The following is an 11,568-nucleotide window of genomic DNA, read 5'->3' on the forward strand; positions in this document are numbered from 1 at the left end:
ACATAGATGAAACACAAGACTTCAAATTGCTTTCTTGGACTTTTTTTTTTTTAAGTTCAACACATACAACGAGCTAAAAATCAGATTAAAAAATACAGTAATTTTTTATAACTCAATTTTCACATTTGCCAAAGTAATAACCTATGAACCAGAGCAGGTCACCGTAAACGTTAATACAGAGGTGATGTCAAGGATGGTGATTCACAAAGATGGTACCTGACATACTGGTTAACAGATAAATAGCACTTGGCAACTTCTTGGTCAGTTTGAACGTCTCCCTCCGGGCATACCATCTCTGGGGTTTTTGCCTGTGAAGGAAGTGGAACTGCTTTAATTATGCTAGTATATATTTACTACTGGGAAAGCAGTCACGCCAAGACTGTTAATGACAAACAGTACATAAAAGGAAACAATGCACAATGCAAAGTATGCACATCCCAGTTTGACAGTTAAGATTACCTTGGTATAACAATTTTTGTTAAAAAAATAAAGCAACATGCCAAGATAGTTAACATTACAGTCTAGGCCTGTTCCTGGGTGTGGGGACAAGTCTGTTGAGGGCTTCCAGATGAATATAAGGCATTGTCTCTAACTCCAGCTCCAAAGGACTCACAGAGGCTCCTTTTGAGGGCTCTGGGTACCACCATGCACCTTAAGATCTCCTGATACATTCTCTGCAGAGCCCAGCCTACAACAGGAGCACTCTGAAACTCTACTCAAACCCCTCTTTGAGACGATTTACCAAGAAAAGCAACAGAAACAGGCATTGGCAAAGAATCTCTAATTGTAACAACTTTTATTTATAGAGCATTTTAATGACAGCCTGAGATGCCCAATCCCACCCCATTCTTATCTCATATTTCATAACACTCTCAAATTTGTTAATGTTTCAGCTGGATACAGTCACCCTACTTTCTTCGTCATACAGGTCCTTTTTCTTGTGTTGATGGCTGAGCACCCCTAACAATTTCATACAGAGCAGAAACCTTATCTCATCCATGATGTCTATCTGTACTGTCATTAACTGCTTTCTCCTCTTAAAGAAATTTGACTCATGCATTCATATCATACAATCCTTACCCTACCTGGTAATTCTTTTTTGTAGAAAAATACTTTGTTCAGAGGGGCTGGGTAGGCAGAGACACCACAAAAACTGGATCCAATTGCTTTCAGTATTTCTTCTTTACTGATGTGTCAAATAACTTTCGGGGCAGGTCACCCGAATGAATGCAGTACAACAGGTTGGGCATGTCTCAGTCTGTTTTCAGTCACAGAACACTATAGGATTTGTTAACTGGCATAGAAATAACCTGCGCTGTCATAGTGCTATCAAAATACAGGTTGTGGAAACCATGGCTATTAAGCTAGCTATACAAAAATTAAACCTACGCTTAGCCAAGAAAACGGCTATTCTCACAGCAACGCAAAGCGTCCTGCGAAACAATAAAAAAAATCCAAAATATTACAATAAAATGTAGAAGTCATTATTTCTGTCCTAAATATAGTAACAAAAGTATTTGGAAAGCATTATATAAATGGGATTTTTGAACTATGTTGACTTTTTCCAATTCCTCATTCAGAGGCAGCCTCTGGATCTAGGACGAGGAATAATTAGCCACAGTCAGTGACCAAAGATTGTTCAGGAAGGAGACTACTAACTTCTATGTAAACACAGGAATGAGAATTTTTACCTGTAGTTACTGGGTTGCCAGACAATAGCACTGCATGAGGGTGAGCACTATCAGTTCCATTACCTTCCCTCAACTCAGTAGACAGATGTCATTTGTTAATGGTCTAGCTCCCAGACCATTTTCAAGGAAAACTCAGATCAAATTACAGCGGTCTAACCTGCAGACCATGAACTTTAATTGTGATACCAGAATGGTCTCCCAAAGCATAACGCTCTAACGGGACTCCAGCTTTCAATAAGCTAAGGCCAGACACAGGTGTTCGTTTCTTACAGGAAACTAACTGTACATATTTACAAACAAAATATTGCACTCCCTTGGTCTTTATTTGGACAAAAAAGTTTGAAGAATCGCTTTCATTATCTAAAATGAAGCACCTGCTTAAATCTTTGCAGCAGTTTTGTTCTTCTCTCAGTAAAATGAACATGGCAGCAAACCCATGTATCCAGTGGGTGTCCTCGTATGTGTTCCAGCATTTGTAGCTCCTTCGTTTTATCTTGGCACATTTAGGAACAAAAATCTAAGCACAGAGAAAACATACAATCACTTAAGATTTACAAGGAGACAGATCTGTAAGTTTGAGATAAGCTTAAACATAAGAAAATGCCTTAAATGCAAAAAACCACTTATTTTTAAGACATTACAAAAACCTTTTTTTACTGTGAAGGCGGTCAAACACAGGCATGGATGCCCGGAGAGGTTGTGGAGTCTTCATCCCTGGAGGTATTCAAAACCCGACTGCTCAAGCTGACCTTCATCTGAGCTGGGGGGCGAACTAGACAATCTCCAGAGGGGCCTTCCAGCCTATGCCATTCTGTGATGAATAAAACCAGTTAGTGGATCTGTATTGTCTATGTTAGGGAGCCCAAAACACATAAGAAATTATCTCCAAATCCTCATTTGTTCACAGAAAAATTCATAATGAGATAATCTCAGAGATTAATTTTAGATCCAAATAACATGAAATTTTAATTGGCTTGTTTATTACATGTTCCTTGACAATCAAAGACTGAGGGACGCAAGAGGGAAGTGGTGGGAACGTGTAGTACAGCCAGGGCAGGGGAAAGACAGTGTCTCTGCCTCTTTCAGCAGCAGCTAACTGCTAGACCAGCTGAATCTGTTTCTCGGTATGCACATAAAAAGCAAAAGGTGGGAGTGTGACAGAAAATAGCAACAGGGATATAAGACAGGACAAGTGAAACTAAAATACATATGCATGTCAATCATCAAATACGGATTAGCTGCAAAACAGCACTCATTAACGCAGTCCATACTTCCCACCAGTGATTCCACTCTCATATGAAAAGTCTTCAATACACGATGAAATAGCAAGAAACAGGTGTCACAAATGCATCGAGTCACACGGTCAGGGCATGATCTCTTGCCAAGAATTGCATAAACCACTTCAGCAAATGAGGTCTGAAGGAAAGATCCTGTAGCACTTCCAACCCAGAAAGAAGGTCACAGTGGGGCAAACGGTGAAAAAGAAGCAGCAATCAAGGAAAATGACGGAATCTGGAAAGTACATTCTTCTCCTAAAATCATTAGAGAAAGGAAAGCATTTTTGTAACTGCACATTTAAGAAGACCATGCCTAGAAGAGCGTCCACATTTTCTATGGTCTTCAGACAAAAGCTCCTCCTTAGAAGGAAGAAAGAATCAATTCATTCAGGTAAGTTTAACACAACAAAAAAAAACACAGAAGAAAACGTATGTTAGTGTGCTTTAAGCCCATGCCCTAAGATCCCAGAGATCCTAGCTGCCACGTTCTGCATTAAGGTGCCTTCATTTTATGGCATTCAGGGCCCCTCATTTGGGAGGTGCTTTGGTGAACCTTGTTCCTGTAGTGTAAGCTATGACTAGTCTGCTCTGTCCTTCTTCCAGAGGCTACTGCCATCTGAGCAAACCCAGCACAAGGGGAAATGTTCCCAAACTGGAGGTGATCTAGTCTTTTAACACTTTCAGAAATAGCCTTTGGTAATACTGCTGCACTGATGTGAAGTGCTACCACCTGTATATATTCCTCCTGAGGAGGAAAACTAGCAGAATGGAATGTGTGCCCACAGCCCTTTACTCCAGTGCAAAGCTACTTCCCTCTGCCAGTGAAGATGGCTTTGAGCTAAAACACCAGACACTAACTGAAGCAGCTGAAGGCTGGGCACCTGGTCCCTTCTGATGGCTACGTTAGACCATCCTAACTTTAGGAGAGCGACACTCGGGGTAATGCTGGGGGTGATGGTGCCTTAAGTGACCATGGCAAGACTTGCAGGGCTCATCTGCCAATCACAAGAGTAAAACCTACCTCCATCAGCACTTTAAGTAAACTGCAGGGCTTTGCACTGCAGTAAGTGATATGCAGACCCTTGCTCCGTTCTCTCAACACCGCTGTCAGGGTGGCCAAGCTCCCCGTACTATCACAGTGCAATTCCCCAGAGCCTGCCGCCTGGCTTGAACTAACCCAGCAGAAAATCTCTTCTTTTTCCTCATCAAAACCAAGAAAAACAGTTAAGCAATAAAATGTTGCAAGGATCTGTTTGGGAGTGTGTGTTGTAATGTCCTGGAGAAGGAGGCAGAATTAGCTAACGTTGCTAATGACACTTGGTTGCTGTGGCTATCAAGTCCAACAGAACTGATTGTAACTAACTGCAGGTAAGATCAGACACAGTCAGCAGATGAACAGCCCAGGAGTTGTTGAAAATGAACATGTTTAGACACACGTATAAACACTGACACAACTGTCTCATACTATATAGTGGTAATCTTTGAACAAGCATCCCAAGAATGACAAGAATCCAGAAAATAGTCCACCCTTCTTTTTTTACCACAAAGGCCCCACAATGAGAACAATTCAAGAATCACCAAGTGCTTTACATGCAGTCACTCCTGCTAACATAAGAACCTGGTCTTACCTTACAGACTTTAAATTAGCCTGCAGTGAGAATCACAGGGATTACTGATCATCCTACACACAGCATTATACAATAGACCAAGAGCTTCCCAGCCTTTTTACACCTTTTACCTCTAGATAAGATATTGGTCACTGGGAATGGTGAAAAAATGGTTTAACTGAAGTAACAAATGATATGCTTCCATCACACACTAAAATGTAACTGAAAAAAAACCCCAACTACTGGAAGTTTTTAAAAAGATTAAACCATACTGAAATACCACTTAAATAATATTTCACCAATTGGTTGCCTTCTTATTGATTTCTTCCTCTTCTGTTTATGAAGTGAGACACAATCTTGAGTTAAACTATGGCTTGCTGTTTTCCTATAAGACTGCCATCTGGTTCAGCACACATCACGCGGTGCTTACTGGCTAACCAGTTGTTCAACACTTTGCAAGGTCTTCACAGCTCCAAGTGGGGCTCTGTACCTTATCTATTTCACCTTACTTTCCAAATTCATTGATATTCTATGCATGGGTTTGTTCAACTTGAACAGATTACGTGTCTATCTGAATTTTTCACAAACAAGAACGAATTTACTTCATAGCAGCCCATTTTGCAGATGGTGCATTTCTAGTACCTCTATTTCACACAATGGGAAATTGAGGTATGGAAAGATTTTATGTCAAATAGCTCCAATAACTTTGACTGCTCAGAGACATCTGAACTTTTTCAGAGACTGCTTAAAATCCAGGCGATACACTGATTTCACTTGTGTTTGCGAAAGCTCTGTATTTCTGCAAATCATACTGAGGTTCTCAAGATGGATATCACAGAATAAGGAACATGAAAACAAGTAATTGCTTATGAAAAATCTATTTCACTGGCTCCTCATCAGACAGGAAATATGCAGTGGCAAAAGAAACACCCCTGGTTCATCAGAGTAGCATTCAACCGTCTGCATAAGAAGCTCTTTTTTTATTCCAGTTTCTAGCATTAGTCACTATACTTTTTCCAATTTCTTCCACAAATGAGGCAAGGATCCTACAGATAATGACCTTTTTAGAAAAACAACTCATCTACAGAAAGGTGTCCAATGGAAAGCAATACTGTTTGAACTAAAGGCCAGAGTATAACAAGTGCATATAAGAATGTCAAATTGCAAAGGCAACCACCAATAATTCATGAGGGTTTAACAAGGAAGCTATTTAAAACAAAGAAAAATACTTGCTTGATAAAATAAAAATCTTAAATCAAAATCATGGTCAGCTCCAGAGCTGAAACACACTACACCACTCTGCCACTTCATCAAAACTAGAAACCAATAACCCCAGCAGATTATCTTTTTCTTTATGGAGAAGTGTAGGAAGGGGTTGGGACATACTTGTTGACAGTAGATTTTATGGATATTTCTTGAGAGCAAGAAAGGTTCAAGAATCTTCTGTTCCATTCCAGATCTGCATGTGCTCTAACAAGCCATTATAAAAAGCAGGGAACACAATTTCACCAAAGGACTGAGGGACGTTCTCTGCAAAAAAAAAAAATCTCTTAAGAAAAGGGCTGTGCCTGCAACAGAAGCATTTCTAACCAAGAACTCCAGTTTTCTATATTGCTTTATCCTAAAAATTGCTTTTTTTTTGGTCAGTGATTACTGTTCTTGTAAAAACAGTGATTATTTTTACTTTTCTTTTTTCCTTCTCACAATGTTGAATAGCTGCCACTAACAAATCCTGTAGCTGACATAACCGGGACCAACTCTTCATCAAGATCAGCACTGCAAGTACAAAATCTACATGAGCATTTATGGTACGTACAAACATACTCATAAATAAGCACATAAGCAGAATTACTCAATTTGTATGCAAAGATGTGGGTTTCCAAGGGCAGCATTTTTTTATTATAACATTACAGGTAAAACGTACATTCAAACATGCACCCATTTTTACTAATTTGTACCTTAATGAATAAGAGAAATGAATGTTTACTTAATAAAACATTTGAACCTGGCAGTACCTCTTTTTAATGAATAGTTCAAGAAAGTGTGGTATGTTTTGCATTTACAATTTAACTGTGGGAGCAGCCAAAAACAACGATATACATACTTGCATTGCCTAAAAGTTCACCATTTCCTAACGCCCTCTTGACTATCATATTTCTGTGTTTATGCCATGTCCATATTTGTTACACTAGATCATCTCAGGTAACATGTAATAAAATATTACAAGCTGGAGAGTTGGGCAGGGAGAAATTTAATGAAGTACAACAAGGGCAAGTGTAGAGTCTTGCATTTGGGTAAGAACAATCCCATGTACCAGTACAAGTTGGGGACTGAACTGTTGGGGAACAGCACAGGGGAAAGGGACCTGGGGGTCCTGGTGGACAGCAGGATGACCATGAGCCAGCAATGTGCCCTTGTGGCCAAGAAGGCCAATGGCATCCTGGGGTGTATTAGAAGGGGTGTGGTTAGTAGGTCGAGAGAGGTTCTCCTCCCCCTCTACTCTGCCCTGGCGAGGCCGCATCTGGAATATGGTGTCCAGTTCTGGGCCCCTCAGTTCAAGGACAAGGAACTGCTTGAGAGAGTCCAGCGCAGGGCCACAAAGATGATGAAGGGAGTGGAGCATCTCCCTTATGAGGAAAGGCAGAGGGAGCTGGGTCTCTTTAGCTTGGAGAAGAGGAGATTGAGGGGGGACCTCATTAATATTTATAAATACGTAAAGGGTGACTGCCATGAGGATGGGGCCAGGCTCTTCTCAGTGGCATCCAATGATAGGACAAGAGGAATTGGATATAAGCTGGAACATAGGAGGTTCCACTTCAACATGAGGAAGAACTTCTTCACAGTAAGGGTAACAGAACACTGGAACAGGCTGCCCAGGGAGGTTGTGGAGTCTCTTTCTCTGGAGATGTTCAAAACCCGCCTGGACGCGTTCTTGTGTGATCTGATCTAGGTGGTCCGGCTCCAGCAGGGGGATTGGACTAGATGATCCTTTGAGGTCCCTTCCAATCCCCTAACATTCTGTGATTCTGTGATATCCTGTATTTCAGGATATTTCATCTTCTATTTCATATTGCATCTGAAAGTTTAGAATAATTTTTCAGTTCAAATTATCAGGAACAGGGTGGCTAAGAACAACTATATTTATCTGTACTAGAATTCAACCAGGATGCTCCGCTGAACACCGATTGTTTTAAAACGTGGCAGTCTGCACTCGGTATTTCCCCCACTTTCAATATACTGGAACGCAATGATACTACCCTATCAAAAAAACCAACAAACCCAAACAAAACTCCAATAAAACCATACTACAGCAAACTAAATGTTGGAAGATGCACGACAACTGCTACATCTGTCCTGCTAAATAAAACAAAGCCAGAAGATTAGCCTGAAAATCCTGCTCCCTCGTTCCACTTAACTTTTAGCTGCAGCCCTGCCACAGCTCAGGGTACCGCCAGCACTAGGGACCATTCCCCTCCCAAGCAAGGGGTCTGCCTGCCTGCCTTCCACCCTCCAGGGCTGTCCATGGACACCCTTCGCGAGCCGCCGCCGCCACGGCGCCAAGCGCCCGCAGCCCCGTGCAGCCGCCCCGCCGGCGGGACGGACGCCGCTCCGCGCCCCTCGCTGCCTCCCGGCTCCTTGCGGCCGCGGCACCTCGCCTTTCCCGGCAACGTCACGGGGCTCCGGAAAAAAAACTCTTCTTACCAGGAGTGGGGTTCGAACCCACGCGGACATACGTCCATTGGATCTTAAGTCCAACGCCTTAACCACTCGGCCATCCTGGTGCAGATACTGGGACGGCTCCGAGCCGCTCCTACATACCAGGCGGCGCTCCCGGCCGCCCCCCGGCCACCCGCGACCCTCGGCCGGACGCGGGGCACCCCCTCCCCCGCCCTCCCGCCCTTATTCCCAGCGCGGAGGGGCGCACGGCGCGCAGAGCGACGTGCGCGGGCGGCCTCTCTCGGCGGCAGCGGGAGGCGGGCGGGCAGGGCCCGCCGGCGAGGCGAGCCTGGCTTCGGCCCGGGGCCCGCGCCCCTCGCCCTCCCCTCCCCGCGCCGGGACGCTGCCCTCCCCCGCCGCTTTGCCTCTGGCGGGCACCGGGGCCAGAGCGGAAGCGGCGGGGCGGGGGAGAGGGCGGGCCCGCCCCCGTGGGGAGAGCGCGGGGGTTGGGGCCGCGCCGGGCCGAGCTGCTGCGGTTCCGGGGTCTGCGGGGTGCGAGGGCTGAGCTCGCCGCCGCCCCGCGCTGAAGCGAGTGCGGCGTAGGAGCGGGCGGAGAGCCGGGGAGGGCGGCGGGGGATGGTTCGTCGGGGCAGTGAGGGAGCTGCGGAGAACTTACGGCGGCGATAAGGCTCAGGCCGCCGAAAAGAAAAACAACTCGGCTTCCCCCGCCCCGGCGGTGTTGCCTGCTGAAATATCGACTGACGGGTGCTCTCGGGGAAAAGCGGCGTTACACGCTGGTGTTTTACTTATTCCTGTGCAGTTGTTACCTGGAATATATCGTCCCTTGCCAATAGAAGGAAAAAAGAAACCAAACAAAGTCTTAAAGTGATCAATTATGCTTAATTAGGAGAAAAATACTGCGGAGGGAACGCTTCCTGCCAATCACCGCCGCGTCCCCGGTCTACGGAAACGTCTATTGCGATATCCCGGTTAGTGCCTGCACTGGGACCATCCCCTTCTGCCCAGTCAGAGGGGGCGTGGGAAAACGCCCCGTCGCCGGCCTTCCCTCATGGGCTTTGCTGTCCCTTTTCCAGAGGAGAATATGGACATCCTCCATCCTGCCCAACTTTGCCAGCCTGCCCCCAAGGGACACATAGTCCCTACAGCACAGGACGGGGGAAGCTCGACTGAGTCAGCCTCCGGCAGACTGGAGGAGGCACGCAGAGGCCACTTGTCTCCCGTAAGCAGCGCAGGAGGCACATACCCTGCTTGGTGGTCAGGCACCCAGGTTGTAAGTGGTCCTCTGTAAGGGGCCTGGGCCTCGGCCTCAAATTTGCAGGTGCAGATGGTGCCTAATCTTTCCAGCTGTTAGTGCTCAGAGACTCCCCAGTACGCTAGGTATGCTTGTGAAGGAAAATAATTCTCACACACAATAAAAGTGTATTGTTAACAGTTTACATACTTGAAACTCGGGCCCTCCTTTTCCTTGGTTTTATTCACACCTTGAAGCCCATAAATGAAAGAACAACTCATGGACGGGAACTTACCACGCTGTATCATTTCCTTGAAGTGGGCACCATACCATAGCTAGCATTGCTCCCCGTTCATTGCTGAAAGGGCTGTGCCTGTCAGCGAAGTATTGAGTAGAAAAATGCCTTCAGGTAGGTTATCTCATTCTCTATTCATGTCTAACATTATTTCTGAGAAACACAGTAAAATGTTACTTTCACCTGTTAAGACTTTGTGCCCTAACAATGTATGCACTGTAAGGTAAGGTATGACAGTGGAGCTGTCTTACACTGGCTGTTCCTGGCTTCAGCTCAACTATTATGAATACACTATATATACACACTATATATATATGTGAATACACTATATAATATGCTAGAAACGTGGAAGAAGATAGATCTGCTTAGAGATCTCATTAGAGAAACAAATACCATGGCTCCATGTGAATATCACATTGCTTCAGAAATAGATTAACTGTAATCACCATATACAGTATCTATTAAATGACACTGTTTCCTGCCTTCATCATATCTGTGATATTTTTCTAGAGATAGAAACACAACCATGCGTAGCTCTTGCCTTTTTCAAATCAATTCCAAATATCTAACATGGTTCACAAATGAAGAGAACCCGTTTCGTTTTCTAGAAATTATAAAATAAAACTCGGGCTGTGCATTCAAAACGTCCTTAATGTAGACTGGCCTACTTAGATTAGAAAAGCAGCAATTTGGCTTAGCTACTCAGTCCAGCCTCAGGTTTTCTCCTCTAAAAAAAAGATACCTGGGTCTTAAACTAAGAGCTATACTTTCTCAAGTTTCTCCCAAGATGTGTGCCAGAGATATGCCTGCTCAAGTGCATCCATAGTCCAAGTCCTCCGCATTGAGGCAGCAGGGGTTCGACTGCCATTTCTGTAAAATGAAATCCATGTTTCAAAAAAAAAAACCCCAAAAATTTCCATAAGATGAAATGGAGACTCCTATATATATCCAGGGTGTTCAATGTTCTGTACTAAATATTGTATTTCATAATAGGAGATTTTTTTCTTCTTTTATATTTATGCTTTTTTTTTTTTTACATTTTAAGGAGTAAGGTGTGCCTGGTTGCCCGTTCTCCTTTCTCCTCCTCTGAAAGTGCTGAGATTCATAGGAGTTGTTTTGTGAAGCTTCTGCTGCTTTCAGTAGGAAACAAAACCAAGGTACCATCAACTTTAAAAGCTAAAGCAGCCCCTCTCACATTTTAACTACTTCCCCCTCAAAAACAGCTATAGGGTTTCCCACATCAGGGAAAGCTAAAAAAAACCCCACCAGCAACCAAACGCACATCTCCAGAGGAGTCGCACTGACTTTCAGAATGAAAAGGCAGCTTTCCTTAGCAAGCCTGAAGATGGCCATTCTGCAGCGTCTGTTCTTACTATGCTAACATATTATCGAGCTACTTTTATCATCTTCTGCCACTCATCCTGTGTGGCATGCGTCTTTGCAACCATAGTGTGGTCGTTTTTTTTCAAAGTCTGTTTAACTGTGACTAGGCAAGTTCACGGGCTGGCAAAGTTTGAGTTCTTACACAACTGAAGGGTAGAAAAACCCCACAGAATTAAGCAATGAACACATGTTTGCAAGGAAGGGAATGATTTCTTCAGTTACTGGAAATAACTTTTTAAGTGCCTCTAATTCACAGTGCAACTTAAAAATAGTTTTAAAGGGTCTCAAGCTGGTGTTTCAATGATTCCCAGTTTCTTCCCTGCAGCAACAGCCTTAAGTCAAGAGACAAGATCTCCAATTACCTTTTTCTTCATACTTTCACTCTCTTTCCCTGTGCCTCAAATCA

At 44.0% G+C, this 11,568-nt stretch overlaps 1 non-coding gene across 1 annotated transcript; it reads right to left on the reverse strand.

Annotated features, from left to right (window-relative positions):
* Positions 1–8,274: 8,274 nt before the first annotated feature.
* Positions 8,275–8,357, reverse strand: TRNAL-UAA (transfer RNA leucine (anticodon UAA)). Its single transcript has one exon. It is a non-coding gene; the product is annotated as a tRNA-Leu (tRNA).
* Between the last annotated feature and the right edge of the window lie 3,211 nt (positions 8,358–11,568).

This window comes from Tauraco erythrolophus, chromosome 2 (assembly GCF_009769465.1).
Source record: "Tauraco erythrolophus isolate bTauEry1 chromosome 2, bTauEry1.pri, whole genome shotgun sequence".
In the NCBI taxonomy this organism is placed as follows: Eukaryota; Metazoa; Chordata; class Aves; order Musophagiformes; family Musophagidae; genus Tauraco; species Tauraco erythrolophus.